This window comes from Elephas maximus, chromosome 3, assembly GCF_024166365.1.
Source record: "Elephas maximus indicus isolate mEleMax1 chromosome 3, mEleMax1 primary haplotype, whole genome shotgun sequence".
NCBI lineage: Eukaryota > Metazoa > Chordata > Mammalia > Proboscidea > Elephantidae > Elephas > Elephas maximus.
Window position 1 is genome coordinate 22,135,126 of NC_064821.1, and position 22,688 is coordinate 22,157,813.

The window sequence follows — 22,688 nt, forward strand, 5'->3', positions numbered from 1 at the left end:
AACCTCAACAACGAAAAGACAAATGACCCAACTAAAAAATGGCAAAGGATATGAACCAGCACTTCCAAAGAAGGCATTCAGGCAGCTAACAGATACATGAGGAAGTTCTCATACTCATTATCTATTTGAGAAATGCAAATCAAAATGAAATGGCATCTCATCCCATCAAGGTTAGCATTAATGCATAAATAAATAAATAAATGTTGGAGAGGTTGTAGAGAGATTGGAACACTTAAACACTGCTGGTGGGAATGTAAAGTGGTACAACCAGTTTGGAAATCGATTTGGTGCTTCCTTAAAGAGGTTGAAATAGAACTACCGTACAATCCAGCAGTCTTACTCTTTGGCATATATCCTAGAGAAATGAGTCCTCACATGAATAGATACATGTACAGCCATGTTTATTGCAGCACTGTTTACAATAGCAAAAAGATGGAAACAACCAAGGTGCCCATCAATGGATGAATGGGTAAACAAGGCAGGGGACTGACAACCACCCCTCAGTGTCTGTGAGGAAAGCCTGTCCCTATTCCCTAGGGCATGTAGGTAGGTGAGCTTTGCAGCTGGAATATGGGCACCCAGTGCTGTTGGCTGTAAGAGCTAAGAGGCACCACTTACTTTTGGATCCTTGTAATGGGTGGCTAAGTGGTGTGGTTGGAGCCACCAGTCGTCAAGCCCCTGATGTAGGTAGGTGAGGACCCTGCTTAATAAGCAGAGCAATGTCAAATATGAACGTGTCTGTCCACCATATAGCTGAAACAGTTGAAGTTAGACTTCAGGTATATACCCTGTTGCACTGTGCTAATGAGGGCCTATGTTGTTGTAAGGAGCCCACGCAGCTCTCTGCAGGGGTGAAAGGCATTCCAAGTCCATGGACCCCATATGTCTGTGCCTAAGCAAAGGAGCTGTTTCTGCCCTGAGTTCTCGGCTTTAGGGGAGCAGGCAGATTATTACTTCCCTCTTTGTTAATTTGTTCCCTTTCCAAGGCCAGGAGAATGGCTCTGGCTGTATGACAGTTTCTACTTCCAGCCCAGAGGATGCAGCCAGCTTGGACCCAGAGCAGAGTGGGGACCGAGCAGTTAAGTGGGAGAGAGGTTTCTCCCAAAAGGGTATTGTTTGATCTGCAAGGTAGGTTAGACACATGAACTTATTTTTTGCCAATTAAGCACCACTTTTAACTGATTCTGGACGCATGAATAGATGTGAAAAATGCATCCTGAATGCCTCTCCTTGTGTCACCATACTCATGCCAGTAGATTCAGCCTGCAGGATGCCGGTTCTCGCTTGGTCAGGTCTGACAACTCCTTGCTGCTTCTGAACCATCTCTCCCTCCCCCTGCTGCTCAGCCTGATTCCTCAACTTTGAGTTTGATGTTCAAAGCTCCTAGACTGTCATATATAATTGATACACTTTTTTTTTTTTTTTTAATCTTTGTTGTAAGAGGGACCACAAGAAGTGTCTGACTACCCCGCCATCTTGGCCACACCTGCAAGGGAAGTTTTGCTGAAAATCATTCAAAGAGGCTGCAACAGTATATTGACAGAGAATTGTCAGAAATTCAAGCCGGTTTCAGAGGATGGCATGACATCATTGCTGATGTCAGATGGATGCTGGCTGAAAGCAGAGAATACCAGAAAGAAGTTTACCTGTGTTTTATTGACTATGTTAAGGAATTTGACTGCATGGATCATAACACACTATGGATAAAATTGTGGAGAATGGAAATTCCAGAACACTTATTTGTGCTCAGGAGGAGTCTGTACATGGATCAAGAGACAGTCATTTGAACAGAACAAGGGGACACTGCATGGTTTAAAGTCAGGAAGGGAGTGCATCAGGGTTGGATCCTTTCACCATAACTATTCAATCTGTATGCTGAGCAAATCTTCTGAAAACCTGGCCTATATGAAGAAGAATGGGGCATTAAGATTGAGGAAGACTCATAACCTTCGTTATGCAGATGACACAACCTTGCTGAAAGTGAAGAGGACTTGAAGCACTTACTGATGAAGATCAAAGACCACAGCCTTCAGGATGGATTACACCTTAACATAAAGAAAACAAAATCCCTCACAACTGGACAAACAAACAACATCATGATAAATGGAGAAAAGATTGAGGTTGTCAAGGATTTCATTTTACTTGGATCCATAATCAACACCCATAGAAGCAGCAGTCAAGAAATCAAAAGACGCATTGCATTGTGCAAATTGGCTTCACAAGACCTCTTTAAAGTGTTGAAAAGTAAAGATATCGCCTTGAGGACTAAGGTGTATCTGACCCAAGCCATGGTATTTTCAATCGCCTCATACACCTGTGAAAACTGGACAGTGAAAAAAGAAGACAGAAGAACTGATGCCTTTGAATTGTGGTGTTGGCAAAGAATATTGAATATACCATGGACTGCCAAAAGAATGAACAAGTCTGTCTTGGGGAAAGTACAGCCAGAATGCTCCTTAGAAGCAAGGATGGCGAGACTGCGTCTCACATACTTTGGACATGTTACCAGGAGGATTCAGTCCCTGGAGAAGGGCATATCATGCTTCATAAAACAGAGGGTCAGTGAAAAAGAGGAAGACCGGTAACTGGTACAGTGACTCTGTGGTACAACGACTCTGTGTATTCCTTCCCTCTGCTTTTGATGCTTCCTGTGTCATTCAATATTATAGTCATAGAACACTTCAATATTACAATTTGAGGCTTGAATTTTTATTTAGCTCTTTCATCTTGAGATGTAGAGCATGTTCTTTGCTTTTGGTTTTCTAATTCCAGGTCTCTGCACATCTCGTTATAATACTTTGTCTTCTCGAGCTGCCCTTTGAAATCTTCTGTTCAGCTCTGTTACTTCCTCATTTACTCCATTCACTTTAGCTACTCTGTGTTCAAATGCAAGTTTCAGATTCATTTCTGACAGCCATTTTGGTCCTTTCTTTCTTTTCTGTCTTTTAAAAGGCCTTTTACTGTATTCATGTATGATGTCCTTGATGTCATTCCACTACTTGTCTTCTCTTCAGTCATTAATGATCGGTAGGTCAAATCTCTTCTTGAGGTGGTCTCTAAAGTCAGGTGGAATATACTCAAGGTCATACTTTGGCTTTTGTGGACTTGTTTGAATTTCCTTCAGCTTCAACTTAAACTTGTTTATGAGCGATTGATGGTCTTTTCTGCAATTGGCTGATGGCCTTGTTCTGGCTGATGGTATTGAGCTTCTTCATCTTCTATTTCCACAAATGTTCCTGCCATCTGACGACTTCCACATGTGTAGTAGCCATTTATGTTGTTGCAAAAAGATGTTGTTAGGTATTGTTGAGTCAGTTTTGACTCCTAGCGACCCTATGTACAGCAGAACAAAACCTCACAATTGTTATGCTTGAGCTGATTGTTGCAGCCACTGTGTCAATCCAACTTGTTAAAGGTTTTCCTCTTTTTCACTGACTTTTTTACTTTACCAAATATGATGTCCTTCTCCAGGGACTGGTCCCCTCTGATACCATGTCTGAAGTATGTGAGACGAAGTTTCACCACCCTTGCTTCCAATGAACATTCTGCCTGAATAAGTTGCTGGTCTTGCAAAATTCTGTCATGTGATTTCTGGCATCTTTACTATCACCCAGGCCATATTTTCCAACTCCTGATCCTTCTTGGTTTCCAACTTTTGCATTTCAATTGCCAGTAATTACCAATGCATCTTCACTGCATATTTGATCAATTTCATACTGTGGAAGTTGGTAAAAATCTTCAATTTCTTCATCTTTGGCCTTAGTGGTTGGTGTGTAAATTTGAATAATAGTTGTATTAACTGGTCTTCCTTGTAGGCATAGGGATATTATCCTTTCACTAACAGTGATGTACTTCAGGATAGATCTTGAAATGTTCCTTTTGACAATGAATGCAACACTGTTCCTCTTCAATTTGCTATTCCCGGCATAGTAGAGTATATGATTGTCCCATTCAAAATGGCCAATACTGGTCCGTTTTAGGGCATTAAAGCCTAGGATATCAATCTAGTGTTTTCCATTTCATTTTGGATGACTTCCAATTTTCCTAGACTCATGCTTCATACATTTCACATTCGGATTATTAATGGATGTTTGCAGCTATTTCTTCTCATTTTGAGCCATGCCTCATTAGTAAATAAAGGTGTCATGGATTGAAATATGTCTCCCTAAAAAAGTGTGTATCAGTTTAGCTGGGCCATGATTCCCGGTATTGCGTGATTTTCCAGTATGTTATAAATCCTGCCTCCATGATGCTAATAAGGGAGAATGGGCAGCAGTTGTGTTAGTGAAGCAGGACTCAGTCTACAACACTGGTTTGTGTCTTTAGGCAATCTCTTGAGATATAAAAGAGAGAAGTGGGCAGAGAATTGGAGGACCTTATACTACCAAGAAAGAAGTGCCAGGAGTGGAGCTCGTCCTTTGGACCTGGGGTCCCTGTGTGGAGAAGCTCCCAGTCTGGGTGAAGTTTGATGAGAGGGCCGATAGAGAGAGAAAGCCTTTCCCTGGAGCTGATACCCTGAATTTGGACTTTTAGCCTACTCTACTGTGAAGAAATAAATTTCTCTTTGTTAAAGCCACCCAGTATTTCTGTTAGAGCAGCACTAGATGACTAAGACAGAAGGTCTTGAAAACTTTATTCCATCCTCATCATTAAGGTAAACTCTACTTTGAGGAGGCAGATCTTCCCCAGTCATATTTTGTGTGTCTTCCAACCTGGGGGACTCATCTTCCAGCACTGTATTAGACGGTGTTCTGTTGATAATCATAAGGTTTTCTCTGTCTTCACCTGGAAGCTCTGCTGTAACCTGTCTACTGCCACCACAGGACAAAAACTGACAGATGAGTGATGAAATATATGTAAAATAATGTGAACTAATATAATTTTGCTAAATTTATGGATGAAGAACCTGAACTTAGAGAAATGCAATAGAATATCAAACGCTATACAGCTATCACAGAGCAGAGGTAGAATTCAAACACTAGTGGTCTGATTTCAAAATTCTCACTCTTAATCACTATGATTTCTGGTCTTCTGTATTCAAAGAACTCCGCCAGTGTTTCTGGGTTACTCATTATTTATATCTCTTTGTCAAATTCCCACAGCTTAAGCCCAAAGCTGGTGAGATGTTACAAATAACTTCCAACCCTAGTTTTTCTGGAGTTAGGGAAACCTTCTCAGGTTAAGGGCTGTGGACAGAATTTTTAATACTTGTAGCATCCAGACTTTCTGGAGTTACTGAGATTGAAAATGACACATCTGACAAACTATTGCCCTGAGATAATCTTTCAACCTTAATTAATCAGTAATTATTTCAATTGTTCTTCAAGAAAATGCTGATGAAATTCTGCATGTCTACAGGTTATTCTGTAAACAGTCTTCTGGTTCTGCTTCTGAGGTAATGCATAATTTCTAGTGACAAACTATGGTATATAACCTGTGAAAGATTTTTCTTCTTGGGAACATTTTTCACTCTCTAGTCAGAAGTGTTGTCCTGATATATAAATCATATATTCAAAAAAATCTTTGATAAATTTCTATTATCAGCTTAACATTCTTTTTATTTTAACAGGCCGTAAGGCTGCCCTCACTTCTGACACTAGCTTGAAGTTCAGGTTCCTCAGGCCACCCTCATTTCTGACCCATTAGCTAAAATTTCAGTGGTTCCCATGGCCCCCTCAGGTTCTGTAGGTCACTAGAACAACTCAAAGAACTCAGGAAAGCAATATGCTTATGATTACAATTTTATTATAGTAGAAGGATACAAAACAGAACCAGCCAAAGGGAGAGATGCATAGTATGAGGTCTGGGATGGTCACAAACATGAAACTTCTGTGTCTCCAGGGACACATTACCCTCCTGGAACATCAATGTGTGACAGTTCACAAAACATGGACAGCCAGAGAAGCCAAGCTCACCTAAGCTTCAGTGTCCTGAGTTTTTATTGCAGTTTTATTATATAGGTAGGTCCCTAGGTTGTGCAAACAGTTTGCACTTGACTACTAACTGAAAGGTTGGCTGTTCAAACCTACCAGCAGTGCCGTGAATGAAAGGCCTGGAGATCTGTTTCTGTAAAAATCACAGCCTAGAAAATTTTATGGAGCAGTTCTATTCTGTAACACATGTGGTCACCATGTGTTGGAAGCAACTTGCTGGCAATGAGTATGGGATTACATAGACATGATTGATTGAATCAATAGTCATGTGTTTGAACTCAATCTTCACCTGTCACCCTCTTTGGAGGTCAGGCTGATATCAAGTGGCTCAAAATTTCAACCACCTAATCATGAAGACAGCCTTTCTGGCATGATAACCCTATGCTGAGTCATCCCTTCAGCATTACTTGTGAAGGTGTCAACCATAAGTCACTTTGTTATCACAAACTATCAGGTGTGGCCCCAGGCCCACTATGAATAAAAAGGCAGTCCAAAAACTCATACCGCCCAAAGACCAGCAACAATAGCCAGGTCTATCTTTGTGTAAAATTAATTCTTCATTACACTCACATCAGTGGAAAGAAGATATTCTTGAGAAGAGTTTCCTCAAAGCCCCCATCATGTCCTTGTTCCTCAGACTGTAGATAAAGGGGTTGAGCATAGGCATGACTATAATGTACATCACTGATGCTATTGCACTCTTCCTGCCAGAAAGAGTAGCTGCAGAGCTAAGGTAGACCCCAAAAACTGCCCCATAGAACAAGGAAACAATAGAGAGGTGAGACCCACATGTAGAAAAATCTTTATACTTTCCTCCAGCTGATGGGATTCTCAAAATGGAGGAGGAAATTTGAATGTAAGAAAATGATCCCAAGGAGAGTAACACCACCCCAAACACTAGTCACAAAAAATTCTAGGATATTATTGATGAGGGTATCTGAACAGGCCAGCTTGAGGACTTGACCAAGTTCACAGAAGAAGTGAGGGATTTCCAGGTCTATGCAGAAGGACAGATGCAACACCATCAGACTATGGAGCAGGGCATTCATGATGCTAATGAACAAGGACGGTAGAATCAGCAGGCCACGGAAGCAGGGATTCATGATGACCGTGTACCTCAGTGGCTGACATATGGCCACATAGAGGTCATAGGCCATTGCTGCAAGGAGACAATTTTCCAAACCAGCAAAAACCAAACCAAAGCAGACCTGGGTGAGGCAGCCTGTGTAACTGCTGGATTTGCTCTGTGTCTGAATGTTCACCAGCATCTTGGGGACCGTGGTGGTGCTGAAACAGATGTCATTGAAGGACAGGTTGGAGAGGAAGAAGTACATGGGGGTGTGGAGGTGGGAGTCTGAGCTGACAGCCAGGATGATGAACAGATTTCCAAGCAGAGTGGCCAGGTATACGGTTAGGAACAGCCCACAGAGGAGGGGCTGCAGTTCTGGATTCTCCGAGAGGCCCAGGAGGAGGAATTCTGCTATATCTGTTTTGTTTTCTAATTTCATGTTGTTGTTAAGTCTGAAAAAAAAAAAAAGTAGAGGAAATGAGACAGATAACAGATCCCTTCTTTTAGAGAAACTGTAGGATCTATATTGTGAAACAAAGTGAATATTAGAAATATCTCTCTCTCCCTGTTCCTCTCTACCTCTCTCTGTTGCTCTTCTTTTTCCCTCTTCTCATTTCTTTTTTCACTACCCATCTACCACATTTTATTCACGTGTCTACACATTTCCACATTTGCCAACTAACAGAAATAAAGTAGGGAATGATATATAATTTCTCCCTGAGAATTTTTTACCCTCCTTCAAACTATCAGCAAAAATAAAATAAAAATTTTAAAATGTTAAATCAGTTAAATGTTAGAGCAGTGGTTTTAAAAGTTGGTATTGCATCACAATCAGCTGGAGGGCTTGTTAAAACCCAGATGTTTGGCCCCATCCTCAGAGTATTGGATTCAGAAGGTTGGGTATGGGGTCAAGGGTTTGCCTTTCTAACAAATTCACAAATGTTCTACTGATGGTCTGGAGTCCATACTTTAAAGAACACTGTTCTAGAGCATGGACAACCAACCCATTTGTGACTGGAGCAGACCTGGCACAATTAATGAGGAAAATGAAGGTCCAGCTCATTAGTGCACTGTACAGTGGGCTGTCTGAGCGTTCAAGTCCGTGACTCCACTTAGCATCTTAATTGTCAGTGAGTCCTCAAAATCTGCCCTTTTCACTTCCCATTTCTATTTCAATATCTCATTATTTCACATTGTCCTTTTCAGAATTAATTGTAATATTATCACCACAGTAAATGTAGTAATTGTTATACACTGCTATTATCACCACCACGAACACGGATTGCCAGGCTCTTCACCTCTATTAAATGATTTTATTATTTCAACAGACCTGTGAGTTAGGTACTTCTATCATTCTACATCTTCCCCATAATCTCATGTAGCTGAGATAAGGTTAAATTACAGTACAAAGTACCTGGCTCTCTGGTAACAGATGATGTGAGATTTGAACTCAGGATGTCAGACTTCAGAGCCGACTCCATAACATCATGTGATATGACCCCTAAGTATGATAGAACTAGGTATCCTGAAAGGTCAATCAGATTTCATCACTTGCCTCTTGAAGAATTCCACCTGAATAAAGACCCAAGTGTTTTACCTGGTCATGAAGATCTTCTACTCTCTGACCACATAAGTAGTATCTAGCAGGTAACGGCATTAAACAGTACCACTCACACTCAGGACTTGAGGTCAAGAGAGAATATGCTACCTGAAACCTTAAGTTGTTAAGGCTATTATGTCTGGAAGACTTTCTTTTCTCTCAAATGATAGAAGATTAAAACATTTTTCTCCTGAGGTGACATGTAGCATTTTTTTTTTTCTTTTTCCAAATCAGAAGACTGGAAGGAATATTGAAACACATGGGGTCTTGACAAAAAGGCAATAAAAAAGCAACGATTTGTTGACTTACTGAATTCTAGGATGAGAAAGATAAATACTGCCCACACAAATGCCCAAGTGCCTTGAATTTAATATTGGGAGTAGGAGATCGGCAAGTCAATCTTAGGAGGTGACCAGACATTGAGCAAAGTACACCTGAACACCTGAAAAGCCTTTATACTTGTGGGGCTTAAAAAATAGAATCAATACAAATTGTTTAGCAAGAAGCCTCACCCCTGGAGTGAAGTACTTGTTTTTAAGGTTATCAGGAAAATTGGCTAAGAAAATGAGAAATTTCTTACCTCCTCCAGACCCCACCAATGTAAAAAATACACACATGCACATTCTTCTGTTTAACTGACACTCCTATTTTTTTATGAAAAACAATAGCAAAAAGACACCATACGATTTCAATTTTATTGTAGTTATAATTTATCGCCATTAATAGGCTACTGTTTCTAGACTTGTTTTCCCTTTTCTTTATTTCTTTCCCAAGGAGCCCACTGGAATCTGCTCCTCCCTTCATATCCTCCTTTTAATAACATGGAAATAATTGTTTTCTCACTATGAGGTAGCTTGATCCATTCCCTATTCCTTTTATGTTTTCCTATATCTATCTTCCTTGTGTAATTAGCAGATAGTATTAGAGGAGGATATATTGAAAATCAATCATGAAAGTTGATGTCCTCCTCCTTGTGTTTCTGGCTGGTCCCCATCAAAGCCTGGATCAGGCAGTCTTGGGCACTGGTTCCTATACGGATCCTGAGACTGTGTACGAGGATCAAGTCCAGGACACTCACACTTCCAGTGTTAAAATGCCACCCCTGGGTATATGATCATTGGATCCCCCAAACAGGCGAGTGTTGATTGATAAGTCCTGGGCAAGTCAATGTATTTGCTCATTATTCTTGTAAATCACTGTATCACACACACACACACACACACACACAGTTAAAGTAAATAGTGGAACCAGACAAACTTGGTTTGTGAACAAGGACATTTTTATAGCTCTTTGAGAAGCTTCTATCTTCCCATTTGTATAATGGGAGAGATCATGAATCTTTATAGGGATATTGCAAAGATAAGAATAGACAAAATCTTGACATAAGAGACCCTCTCAGTATTTCGTACTGTGATTTGTTTTTGCCATGAACACAATCTGATCACACGGCCTGATTCATTACAGGGAGGGAAGTGACAGGTGGGGCAAGATGAATGAGGAGGAGAAAAAGAGTAATTTCAAGGAAGGATGGATGTGCTGAAACTCCACTGGGAATCTTGCTTATATAGAGAAGCAAGCAGAAGGAAGACCTCAAATCACTGATCACTAATATCAAAATTTGTTTGGCATAAATATATAGCAGTTAAGATGAATAAATTAGACATAGATTCATCTACATGGATAATAAAAACTCAAAATAGAAAAGTAATCTGTCTAACAAAACATCTATAGTATGAGAAAATTTTAATAGATTCTAAAATTATGCAGACTTTATAAACACCAAAAAAGTACAGGGAAAAAACAATAAAGACCTCTTCATCCGCCACTCAGCAACATCAAATTAAAATATACTGCCATACTCGCACTAGCTATTCTTAAAGAAACAATGAGTATTTATTTGAAATCCTCTCTTTTATTTTTCCACATTATCAATTTTTTTTTTGTTTCCTATGGGGGAACCATTGCACTGAACTTAAGTGGAAATTTTCCTGCAATATCAACACATTTATTATAATTCTATCTATGCACAATGTTTTTGTTCTGTATCTTAAAAATGTATAACTATACATGTCATTTGACTATTTCTTTAAATAATACTTTAAATGACTTAGAGATCTTGGTACATTTTGCTGTGGTCCATTAGCTTTAAATACCTTAAGGCATTCCACTGTCTTATTCTATCACTGTTTAACCCTCTCCCAACTGATGGGCATTTTCACTGTGGTATGCACACATACACACACACACACACACACACACACACATACACATAAACACACACACACACAGAGAAACAGTTTAAAATAATGCTTGCTGACCAACCATATTCAAGACTGTGGTTGCCTCTGGGAAGGGAAGAAAAGGAATTGAGGAGTTATACTAGCTTTATGCATACTACTTTGTTCCTTTGAGAAAAGAACTCTAATAACAAGCTATCAACATTTACTAACTCTGAAGACATGGATAGATAGGTATTTGTTTTTTTTTGTTTTTTTCTTTCTTTCTTCTTTTCTTTGCACAGCACTGCCTTGTAATGTATTGTCCAGGCTAATAAAAACAGAACAATAGACTATGGATATAGTTTATGGGCTCTGCCTCGTTCTTCATCTCTTCCCCTTGAATCCTTATACCTGGTAACAGGGTTGAGACCAAGATCTTCCCTACAAAGAGCCATCAGGAACCAGGTACTGAAAGATAAGAAGCTGACTATACATCCCTGCCCTCTGCCAAAGAAATTAAAGAAAATTTTAGAGAATCACTAGGATTGGTGACATCTCTAGGACTGTGTGTCACTAGGATTGGTGGCATATATAGGGCTGGGGTCTCATGGTGTCAATAACTCATGGTGTACCCCCCATGGACCTCCTCCCATACCAGACCATAAAGAATCCTTAGCAATATTTTTTTGTACTGTTACTAATTTTTATCGTAGAATAATGTGTGACAAATATAATTGTGAATGGATTAAATGTAATAGTTCTTAGGTTACATGAATACTAACAAAATTGTTTTGTAGTCTATTTCTACAATAAATGACATTATTAGTAACAGAGCGGAAGGCTTTTTTGTTTTTCTCTTTCTTTTCCTTTAATTACTATTTCATTCTAAAAAAAAATCAACATAGGTTCACAAATAGGAGTTACCTCAATGTTTTAGCTAAAACACCAGAAAATTTGACAAAATCAGCAAAATGAAAACACAGCAAAAACAAAAGCAGCACTGTGCGCTTGTAGTGCGGGCAGATGAAACCACGTGCTTCGAAGCATCATTGTAATTGGGTAATAACGACAGCTCTGACTGGAACACATTAGAAGGTTCAAAAAATAAATTAATATAGAGTTTTAGCCTTGTAGGTATATTGATGCACGTAAGCTGGGCTTATGAAAAATGTTTTTGTTGTTATAGCTAACTACAGGGATATTTTTATTAAAAAATATAAATTTCTGCTGAAACACTGCACAAAAATTTTATAGACAGTCATTTCGGTGTCACCCCCTCTGAAAGTGTCACCTGCACCTCCTTAGTGATACCACTGTAAGAGATGGTTTCTGCTAAGATGGAAAAAGTCCCTGGAAATTATGATTAGAGTAAAAGCAGAATGAAAGCTGCTCAAGTATTAGTGCAAAGGTACAAGGAAACATGGCAAGTAGATGATGGAATATCAAGCAGACACCTCACGGGTGACTCCATTTTGCCCCTCTTCTTCATGTACTCACCTCACAGCTACTCCCAGATGGACTGATATAAAAAGACCTCTCCTTATTTGTCGAGAATAAACTGGGGAACTTCAGATTACCTGGGTACCACCACTAAGGAATGACATTCAGTTCTGTCCTGGAGGTTGAATGGTAAAAATGGAAGCTCTGGGCTCAGGGAGCACAGGAAGTCAGAGAGAAGGACCAGGCTCCTGTGCAGAAATGATGATCCCTGGGATGAGGCTCAGGGGTGCTGCCTCCTGACCTGGGCAGGGCTATTGAGTAATTTGCACAGGCAGAAAATTTTCAGTCTCTGTGATCCTTGGGGTTCAGTATCCAAAGCTCCTCATTAATCAAATCCTTTTGCTGTCATTTTGATTTCAGGACAGTACAAATCCTTAAGGAGCAAGGCTCAGAGAAGGAGGAACTTATTTTTAGCTGATTTCCACACTCAGAGAGGCCAGGGATATGCCAGCCCCTTTCCTCCATCTCTTTCTGCACAAATCCATTTCAAGTACAATATACACAGGGACACACGTCCCTTCTGTAATTGATTCTAGTCTTCTTTCTTTAGGTGCGTTGAAAGGAAACCCTAACACCAATGTCAGAAAAAATGACATCACATTTAGGTTAACAAGTGTAATATATATATATATGCATATATATATATAACCCGCATAAATACAAAAGGTAATATAGAAGATGTACCCCCAAAATGCAAATATTGTTGTTGTTAGGTGCCGTCGAGTAGGTTCCAACTCATCGTGACCCTATGCACAACAGAATGAAACGCTGCCCAATCCTGCGCCATCCTCACAATCTTTATTATGCTTGAGCCCATTGTTGCAGCCACTGTATCAATCTATCTTCTTGAGGGTCTTCCTCTTTTTCACTGACCCTCTACTTTACCAAGCATGATGTCCTTCACCAGGGACTGATGTCTCCTGATAACATCTCCAAAGTATGTGAGACATAGTCTTGTCACCCTTGTTTCTAAGGAGCATTCTGGCTGTACTTCTTCCAGGATAGATTTGTTCATTCTTTTGGCAGTCCATGGTATATTCAGTACTCTTCGCCAACACCATAATTCAAAGGCATCAATTCTTCTTTAGTTTTCCTTATTCGTTGTTCAGCTCTCGCATGCAAAAAATGCAAATACTAAGGACTAATTCTATGCTTGGTTCATTGAAGGTCGATCCTGTTTCTGCATATTATAGTCAGCATCTATAAACATATTTTCTCTCATCAACATGAAATAAACAGGTAACAGACGTTTTATTTCCTTGTTAGAACTGCACTGCCACCTTTTCCCAATACAAGCAGTAGCTTCAATATACTTTTTTTTTTCCACCAGGGGACCATGGATTGAAATTATGGCTCTCATTTATTATATTGCTGCAGTAAAATGCAAAGGATCGGAGAAGCAGTCAACCTGTGATATAATGCACATTTGTAGTTTGGGAATTATTTGTAACTAGTTATTTTTAGCTGAATGGTATGACAGAATAAGTAAGACATGATATTGATGCAGGGATACAACAGACCTATTGATCAGAAGATAAAAAAAAATCCAGTTGCCATTGAGTCAACCCCGACTTACGGTGACCTCACGTGTGTCAGAGTAGAACCGTGCTGCGTAGGGTTTTCAATAGGTGATTTTTCAGAACTAGACAATGAGTTCTTTCTTCTGAGTTGCCTCTGGGTGGACTTAAACCTCTAAACTTTGGGCAGTGGCTGAATATATTAACCATTTGCACCACTTAGAGACTGATTAGAAGATAGAGCCCAGATAAAAACCAACACATAAATGGGCAGCTTAGCCATTGCAGCAGTGTACTTACAGTGAACGGATGAACTATTTAATAAAAAGTTCAAAGATATAAAAATGAATTTTTGTTCTTACCTCACATCGAAGGCAAAAGCAAACCTCAGGTGGGTTCAGGCCTCAAATATAAAGGTAACACTACAAATCCTGTGCATTGAGATAGGTAGGGATTTCATAAACAAGACTTTTTGAGCACAAACAAAAAAACTGACAAATTTAACTATATTTAAACTAAGCACTTGTGTTCATCCAGAAAACACTATAAGCGATATGCAAAACAAGCCACACAGCTAATGAAGAAATTTGCAGTGCATATAACTGACAAAGGATAATTATCCTAATTAAATAAATGACTCATGAATTAATAGAAAAAGAGAGCTCAATTGTTGTTAGGTGCCATGGAGTCGGTTCCAACTCCTAGTGATCCTACGCACGAGGGAATGAAACATGACCACGCCCTGTGCCATCCTCCCTGTCCTTGTTATACTCGAGCCCATTGTTGTAGCCACTGCGTCAATACATCTCATCAAGGGCCTTGCTCTTTTTCCTGACCCTCTACTTTACCAAGAATGATGTCCTTCCAGGGACTGGTCCCTCCTGACAACATGTCCAAAGTGTGTGAGATGAAGTTTTGCCATTCCTGATTCTAATAAGAATTCTGGCTATACTTCTTCCAAGACAGATTTGTTAGTTTTTCTGGCACTCCATGGTATATTCAACATTCTCTACCAACACCATAATTCTAAGGCATCAATTTTTCTTCAGTCTTCCTTATTCAGTGTCCAGCTTTCACATGCATACAAGGCAAACGAAAACACCGTGGCTTGTGTCAGGTGCACCATAGTACTGAAAGTGACACCTTTGCTTTTTAACACTCTTTAACACTTCTGTCTGTAGGGGCCCACACATCTGTCAGTTTGTCACACTGTGGCGGCCTGCATGTTGCTGTAAAGCTGGAAGCTATGCCACCAGTATTTCAAATACCAGCAGGGCCACCCATGGAGGACAGGTTTCAGCAGAGCCTCCAGACTTAGACTAGGAAGAAGGACCCAGTGGTCTACTTCTGAAAAACTTAGCCAGTGAAAACTGTATGAGTAGCAGTAAAGATTACAGCCTTGGAAACCTATGGGACAGTTCTCTACTCTGTCCCATAGGGTTGATAATTCAGAACCCTACAGCAACAGATTTTTTTTTTTCCTCTAAATCAGGCCACTATTGTTGACCAATGAGATTCTGACAGTGCTTCAATAGTGAATTGTATAAGCCAATCAGAAATAAACTTTTCTTTCAGTATTTTGTCAATATAAGCCAAGTCCCTTTCTACATGTGGTTTGGTGCTATCTGATTGATGAATCTTCTGCCCAAATAAACCTCATCTAATAGATTAATTTTATTATTGACTCAGTTTCTTTTGACAAAGCTAAACAAATATAACCACTGAAGCAAGTAGTAAAATATAATAATTTATATTTATATTCATAAAGCCTGCGAGATAAAGAATTATAAGGTTTATGAATATAGGCAAGATATGGAACACAATGCATTAGTTAAACCTCACTGAGTACTTATTATGCGCCAGGAATTGAACTAAGTGCTTGCGGTGGTTATGGGGTTGACTTCCCAACAGTCAAAGCAGGAATCAAATCAAGATGGGTCACAAAGGGGCATTTTAGACAAGGTGGTCAGGGAAGGATCTGAGGGAATAATAGGTCCAGATGATAAACATTTTAATAATGCTGGGGGAAGAAAAAAACATTGCAGGGAACAGGAAATGAAAAGGAACTGAGGTGGGACTGTGCCTGGCGCAGTTTTCATACAGCAAGGAAGCCAGTCTGTGTCTGAAGACGAAAGAGTAAGAGGGAAGGAAACACAGAAACGGGGATAGAGGAGGAAGATTGCGGTCTTATAGAGGCAGTGTCTTATTGTTTATGTCCAGCATCTAGTGTTTTAGAATATGTTTGCTGAATGAATAAATACTTGAATAAGGAATGAATGAGTGAATGGACAAGTTACACAGCCTATCTGAGCCTCAGTGTCCTCACCTACCAATGATGATAAGAAAGGACCCACCTCATAATGGGCCATGTAAAGCACTTAGAACTGCTTGGCACATAGCAGACTCACTCTGCATGTGTGCTTAATAAATAAAAGCAGGAGTAAACTAAGAAGTCTTAATTCCTGCCTTTTCAGGAAGAAATCTTTTTTTAACAAAATGAATGAAACTGAATTCAAAGTTATGACGAGGGAGAATCACTCTTATTGAAGTGGTATGGCTTAGAGAACTTAAAAGCACATGCCCTTAAAGCTGTTCAAGGAGAGGTAAGGCCCCCTCCTCATCCTTTACTCTCTGATTCCAATTGGGGTTGGACCAGAAATCAGCATTTCTAAATATGTCAGAAAAGCACATAGATGTGTTAAAAAGTCTTTCATGAAAAGGAATGCGTGCCTCTCCTACTGCATCAGGGAGTAGTGGTGCTCATCAGAATTTCCTAATAACACAAAAGACAAAGGCAAATTCATACACTTGATCAGGTGTCAAAGGAAGGGGAACTGAACTGTTAGGTCAACTCTTAGTCAGAGTTTCTGCTGGTTTTTTACTATACTGTGTTCCCCGACGTGAGTAAAGTGGACTTTTGTGAGAGAATAGTGTTCAGTGAGTAGGACCTCTTTTGGGAATTTCTTCCTAAGTGGAATACACAACAGATAGGGAATAGGGAAGGTAATACAGGGAAGCTACACTTTCCAGCTCAGAAGGAGTTGATGAAGCCCATATATGCATTCAAGAAGCCCATGGGATCCTCTAGCTGTGGGTAGCGGCAAATGTGGTCATCCAGAATTGACGCTGTGGACCTTGGCAGCATTTTCCTATAAAAAAAAATAAATAAAACCTATACAGCTCCAAAAACTCCAGGTAAGGATTTATGGGATCCAATGGCCCACAGATAAAATGAATGGGAATAGATACAGAGGCAAGGGCTCCCACCCAGCATCTTCTAAACTTCTTCCTCTGGTTAACATACTGTAGAAGACTATCAATGACTAAGTCTCTGTCATTGTTACTATCTCTGCCCATACGTCCCACAGGTCACTCTCAGAGGCCAAGTGTAGGGCCCAAAGACCGGGATGAGACCTCAAGAGAATAACAAAGAAGTTCATCAAACGTGTGAGGATGGTTGACAGCATGCCTCCATCTCTAAGAAGCTTCTGGAGAAGGAGAGGATGATGAGTCTCAGAAAAGATACCTCCATCTGACAGGCAGAGACTTTATGGTAAGCTGCCCAGACGGATTCCACTTGTACCTATGGAGCAGCTCCTGAGCCACGATGTCTCCATAGTCATGAGACAGGTGGTTGATCCTACAGTTCTGGAGAACCAAAAGCCTCTCAAGCATGCCTCTGCATGCTGGCCTGTTCAAATATGGAGTAGTGGTGTGGTCTCCGTTTGTCACTGAAGCCAAAGCCTAAGAAATCAAGAGCAATTACTCATGAAACCTGAGGGTCAGACCTTCCGAAATCATGTACCATCATAGCTGGATGTTGGAAAGCCATATAGGAGCACAACTATTTCTGGACTTCCAACCACACCCACGGAGTCTTGGTAAAAGATGCGCAGTCCCTGATAGGTGAAAAATTTGCCTGTGGACTTTCATGAGTGAAGAGCAGGGGAAAGCTGAGCGGGCGGGATGTGCAGGTAGGCCGCCAGCAGGAACACGGCCAGCAACCCCACCTGGACCCACCACTCCCTCACCGTGTGCAGGTTATCTCGGTGCACCCTGGCCGCCCTTAGCTTGTGCAGCCGGTCAGCGCCCAAGCTGCAAGAATGCTGGCACAAGGCCTGCCAGCTACAGCTACCGCCAGCAGCGCGAGAGGGCTGCAAAGCGGGCCTGCTGCCCAGCGGCTCAGCCACCTAAATGGCAGTCCGCTGAGACACTGCGTGAGGACTGGCCGCTGCCACAGCAGCTGTTATTTCCTTTTTTAATGCGTTGAGGCTTTCATCAGACTAAGGGATTCATCTGATTCAGTGTGAATGAGTGAACTTTGTCTTCTCTGGGTCCATTGAGGAATAAAGCCACTTCACAGGAGGGCTTTCCCAGACAACAAACGAGGCAAATAGGAAGGCTGGTGTCTGTCCTTCCTCCAAAGGGAACTCAGGTTAAATCCCAATAAAGTCTGCAGTTTAGTTAATAGTATTGCTCCAATATATACTATGATTATGAAAGATTAAGAGCCCTGGTAGCCCACTGGTTAAGAGCTTAGCTGCTAACTAAAAGGTTGGCAGTTTGAATCCACCAGCCACTCCTCAGAGACCCCTTGGAGCAATTCTACTCTGTCCTAAAAGGCCAGTCTGAGTCCAAATCGACTCAATGGCAAAGGGTTTATTGAGAAAGATTGTGTCACCATTGGAGGACGCTGGGTAAAGGGTACCCAGACAATCTTGGTACTATTTTTGCAACTTCTATGTGTGAATAAATTATTTAAAAATAAAGAGTGAAAAACGCAGTGGGGAAGCACTGTCTCTCATGGGGTAAATAATCAGATATAGTTTTTGTTTAATAAGAAATTCCCAGGCTCAATGGCTTAGTGTTACCCTCCTATTCCATGAAGGGAAAACTGATTTCCTTTTTCTTGACTGAGGTCTTGACTTGCCTAAACTTAACTCATTCTGAATACCTATGCCTCTTTCTTTTCTTTGGATGAGAAAGAGATTCCATTAGACACAAACAATTATGAGTCAGATAGAATGTGGGGAAGAGCTGTGTTTTCCCACACAAATGGTTCATCTACTCTGTGCTGGGGCAAGACCTATAATGTGACTACAATGTTCACTACAGGCAAGTGGTATTTGAACTGTGGGTGCAGGCACACTAGAGCAATAAACTCTGGGACATGACTGGTTTGTGGGTGATTTTTACCCATTTACAGAGGGACCTACTGTCCTTGGAAACCTCCCTGCCAAAAAAAAAAAAAAAAATCTATTGCTTTAGTTACTAGTGCTGCTATAACAGAGGTAACTCTGGTGGCATAGTGGTTGGCTACTACGGCTGCTAACCAAGAGATCGGCAGTTCGAATCTGCCAGGTGCTCCTTGGAAACTCTATCGGGCAGCTCTACTCTGTCCTATAGGGTCACTATGAGTCGGAATCAACTTGACGGCAGTGGGTGGGTGTTATAACAGAAATATAAGTGGATGGCTTTAACAAAGAGAAATTTATTCTCTTACAGTCTAGTAGGTTACAAGCCCAAATTCAGGGTGTCACTTCCAGGGGAACACTTTCTTTCTCTGTCATTTCTGGAGGAAGGTCCTTGTCCTCAAACTTCCCCTGGCCGAGGAGCTTCTCAAGCACAGGGACCCTGCGTCCAAAGGATGTGCTTTGCTCCTGGTGCTGCTTTCTTGGTGATATGAGCTCCCCACTCTCTGCTTGCTTCCAATTCCTTTTATCTCTTGAGAGATTAAAGGTGGTGCAAGTCACACCCCAGGGAAACTCCCTTTACCTTGGATCAGGGAGGCGACCTGAGTAAGGTTGGTGCTACAATCCCACTCTAATTCTCTCAACATAAAATTACAATCACAAAATGGAGGGCAACCACACAATACTGGGAATTGTGGCCTAATCAAGTTGACAAACACATTTTTGGAGGAGCATAAATCAATCCATGACATTCCATCTTTTGCCCACCCCCAAAATCACATCCTCGCAACATGCAAAACATATTAATCCCATTATATCATAGCAAAAGTCTTAACTCCAAGTCCAAAACCCCCAAATTCCTCTTCATCTGTGAAATCTAGAATAGAAGTTATCTGCTTCCACTGGCACAATGGCAGAACAGGCATAAGGTAGACATTTCCATTACAAATGGGAGAAACTGAAGGGACAAAAGGCATAAGCAAGTCAGCAGAACACATTACATTAGCTCTCAAAGCTTTGAAAATAATCCTCTGTTCCCTGAGACAATTTACACAATAACCCTGCCCTCCAGCCTCTAGGTATTGGCCACACTCTCCGGATTCTGTGTGGAAGCCCCTTGGCCCTGGGCTTCAGCTCCGCCTTCCAGGCTCACTGGGACCGAACCTCTGCTCCCTCAGCTTTAGACACACCATTCTCCTAGTCCATCTGAGTGGTGACTCCACCCTTAGAAACACCAGAGGCCATGGCTCCATCCTTTGAAAGCCCTGAGGTCATGGCCATACATTTTGAGACTGAGGCAGCTCAGTTTCTCGTGTTTTTTGTCTCTTCAGCTTCTGTTTCTGGTTTCTTGGCCTCTTGGCTCCTCAGGCCTCACATCTGCATCTGCCCTGCTGGAGCAAGTGTTCCAAAGCTTGGTAGCTCCACCGATAAGTTCCTGGAGGCTCCCCACTCTGCCAGGAAGCCTCCTGCACACAGGCACTCAGCTTTCTTACTCCATGGGTCGGCAAGCCTAGCTCCACCGATAAGTGCCCGGAGGCACCCCAATCCGCCACTGCATGTTCTCTGCTGCTGTTGGTCCTGTGCCATTGCTGCAACTCTATCCATTCACAGAGAGACTTATATCAGGGAAATGGCTCACACAGTTGTAGAGGCTGGAACATCCCAAGTCCGTGGGTTAGGATAGAGCGTTCTCCTGATTCACGTAGCCACAGGGCCTGGCGAACCCAAGATTGGCAGGTCAGGGGGCAGGGTTATTGTTGACAGGCTGCAAATACCAATGAATTCCAAGATCAGCAGGCAAGGCTGCAGGTAAGCTGCTAGCTCAAGTCCCAAGAACCAGGGGTCAGACGAACAGAAGCAGCTGAAGGATCCAGCAGGAGCAAAAATCTCATGAGCCTTGCCAGAATGTCCACTTATATTCAATGCAGGCCACACACCCAAGGAAACTCCCTTCCAACTGATTGGCTACTCACAGCAGATCCCACCACGGAGGTGATCATAACATCTTACGACTGCCAAACCCCTGAAAATCTTGGCCCACAAATACCTAGGAGTGAAATTACTGGTCATGTGGTAATTCTATGTTTAATGATTTGAGGAACTACCAGAATATTTTCCAAAATTGCTGCACCATTTCACTTTCCCATCCACAATGTACAAGAGTTCTGATTTCTCTACATCTTTGCCAATTCTTGTGCATATTTTCTTTTTTTTAAATACAGACTATAAAAAAAGCCCATTGCCATCGAGTTGATTCCGACTCATAGCAACCCTATAGGACAGAGTAGAACTGCCCCATAGGGTTTCCAGGGAGCACCTGGTGGATTCAAACTGCCAACCTTTTGGTTAGCAGTTGTAGCTCTTAACCACTATGCTACTAGGGTTTCCGAATAGACTATATCCTAGTGGATTTGAAGTGGCATCACATCGAAGTTTTGGTTTGCATTTCCCTGATGACTAATGATGCTGAGCATCTTTTCCTGTGCATTTCTTCTTTGTAGAAGTGTCTATTCAAGAGCATTGTTCATTTTTTAATTAGTCATTTGTCTTTTTAGCTTGAATAAAAATATATGAACACATACAATTTGCAAATTTTTTCTCTATGTGTTGTCTTTTCACTTCTTTGATGGTATCCTTTGAAGTAAAGCATTTTAAATCCAATTTATCTTTTCTTTTTTTCTTTTGATGCATGTACTTTTGGTGTCATATCTAAGAATTCTTTGCCAAATCCTAGGTCAAGATTTACCCCTATGTTTTCTAAGCATTTTACAGTTTTAGTTCTTACATTTAGGTCTTTGATCCACTTTGGGTTCTTTTTCTTTTTTAATGTCATTTGAGGTAAGAATCCTACTTTATGCTTTTGCATGTGGCTACACATTTGTCCTAGTACCATTTGTCAAAAAGATTATTATATCCCTGTTGGATGAATCTTGGCACATTTGTTGAAATGAACTGACCAGGTATATATGGGTTTTTTTCTAGGCTCCCAATTTTCATCCATTGATCTATATGTCTATCCTTGTGCCAGCACCACACTATCTTAATTACTGTTGCATTTGTGGTAAGTTTTGTGTTGAAAATGTGAGTTTTCCTACTTTGTTCTCTTTTTCAAGATTCTTTTGGCTGTTTTGGGTCCCCTGTAATTCCGCATAAATTTAGAATCAGTTTGTCAATTTGTATAAAGAAATAATCTGGTATTCTGATAGGGATTATGTTTCATCTGTAGGTCACTTTGGAGAATATTGCCATTTTAACAATGTTAAGTTTTCCAACTCAGGAACATAGATTTTTTTCTAATTATTTAGATCTTCTTAAATTCATTTCAACAATGTTTTCACTTTTCAATATATGTCTTCCACTTCTTTTATTAATTTATTTCTAAGTATTTTATTCTTTCTGATGCTTTTATAAATTGAATTTTTCCCTTAATTTTGTTTCTCGGTTGTTCATTTCAAGGATATAGAAATACAACTGATTTTTACATAGTGATTGTGTATCCTGCAATCTTGCTGAGCATGTTTACTAGTCCAAATAGTTTTTTTTGATGGATTCTTTAGAATTTTCTGTAGGTCATCTCTCATGTCATCTGCAAACATAGTTTTAGTTCTTCCTTTCCAGTTTGGGTAACTTGTATTTATTTTCTTTTCTTCTTAGTATT

General features: G+C 40.7%; 3 pseudogenes; all 3 read right to left on the reverse strand.

Annotated features, from left to right (window-relative positions):
• LOC126074056 (olfactory receptor 7G2-like) overlaps positions 1 to 22,688 on the reverse strand; it is a 678,546-nt pseudogene that overhangs the window by 585,401 nt on the left and 70,457 nt on the right.
• Positions 6,505 to 7,441, reverse strand: LOC126071052 (olfactory receptor 7G3-like; annotated as a pseudogene).
• Positions 16,811 to 21,030, reverse strand: LOC126071053 (mesoderm-specific transcript homolog protein-like; annotated as a pseudogene).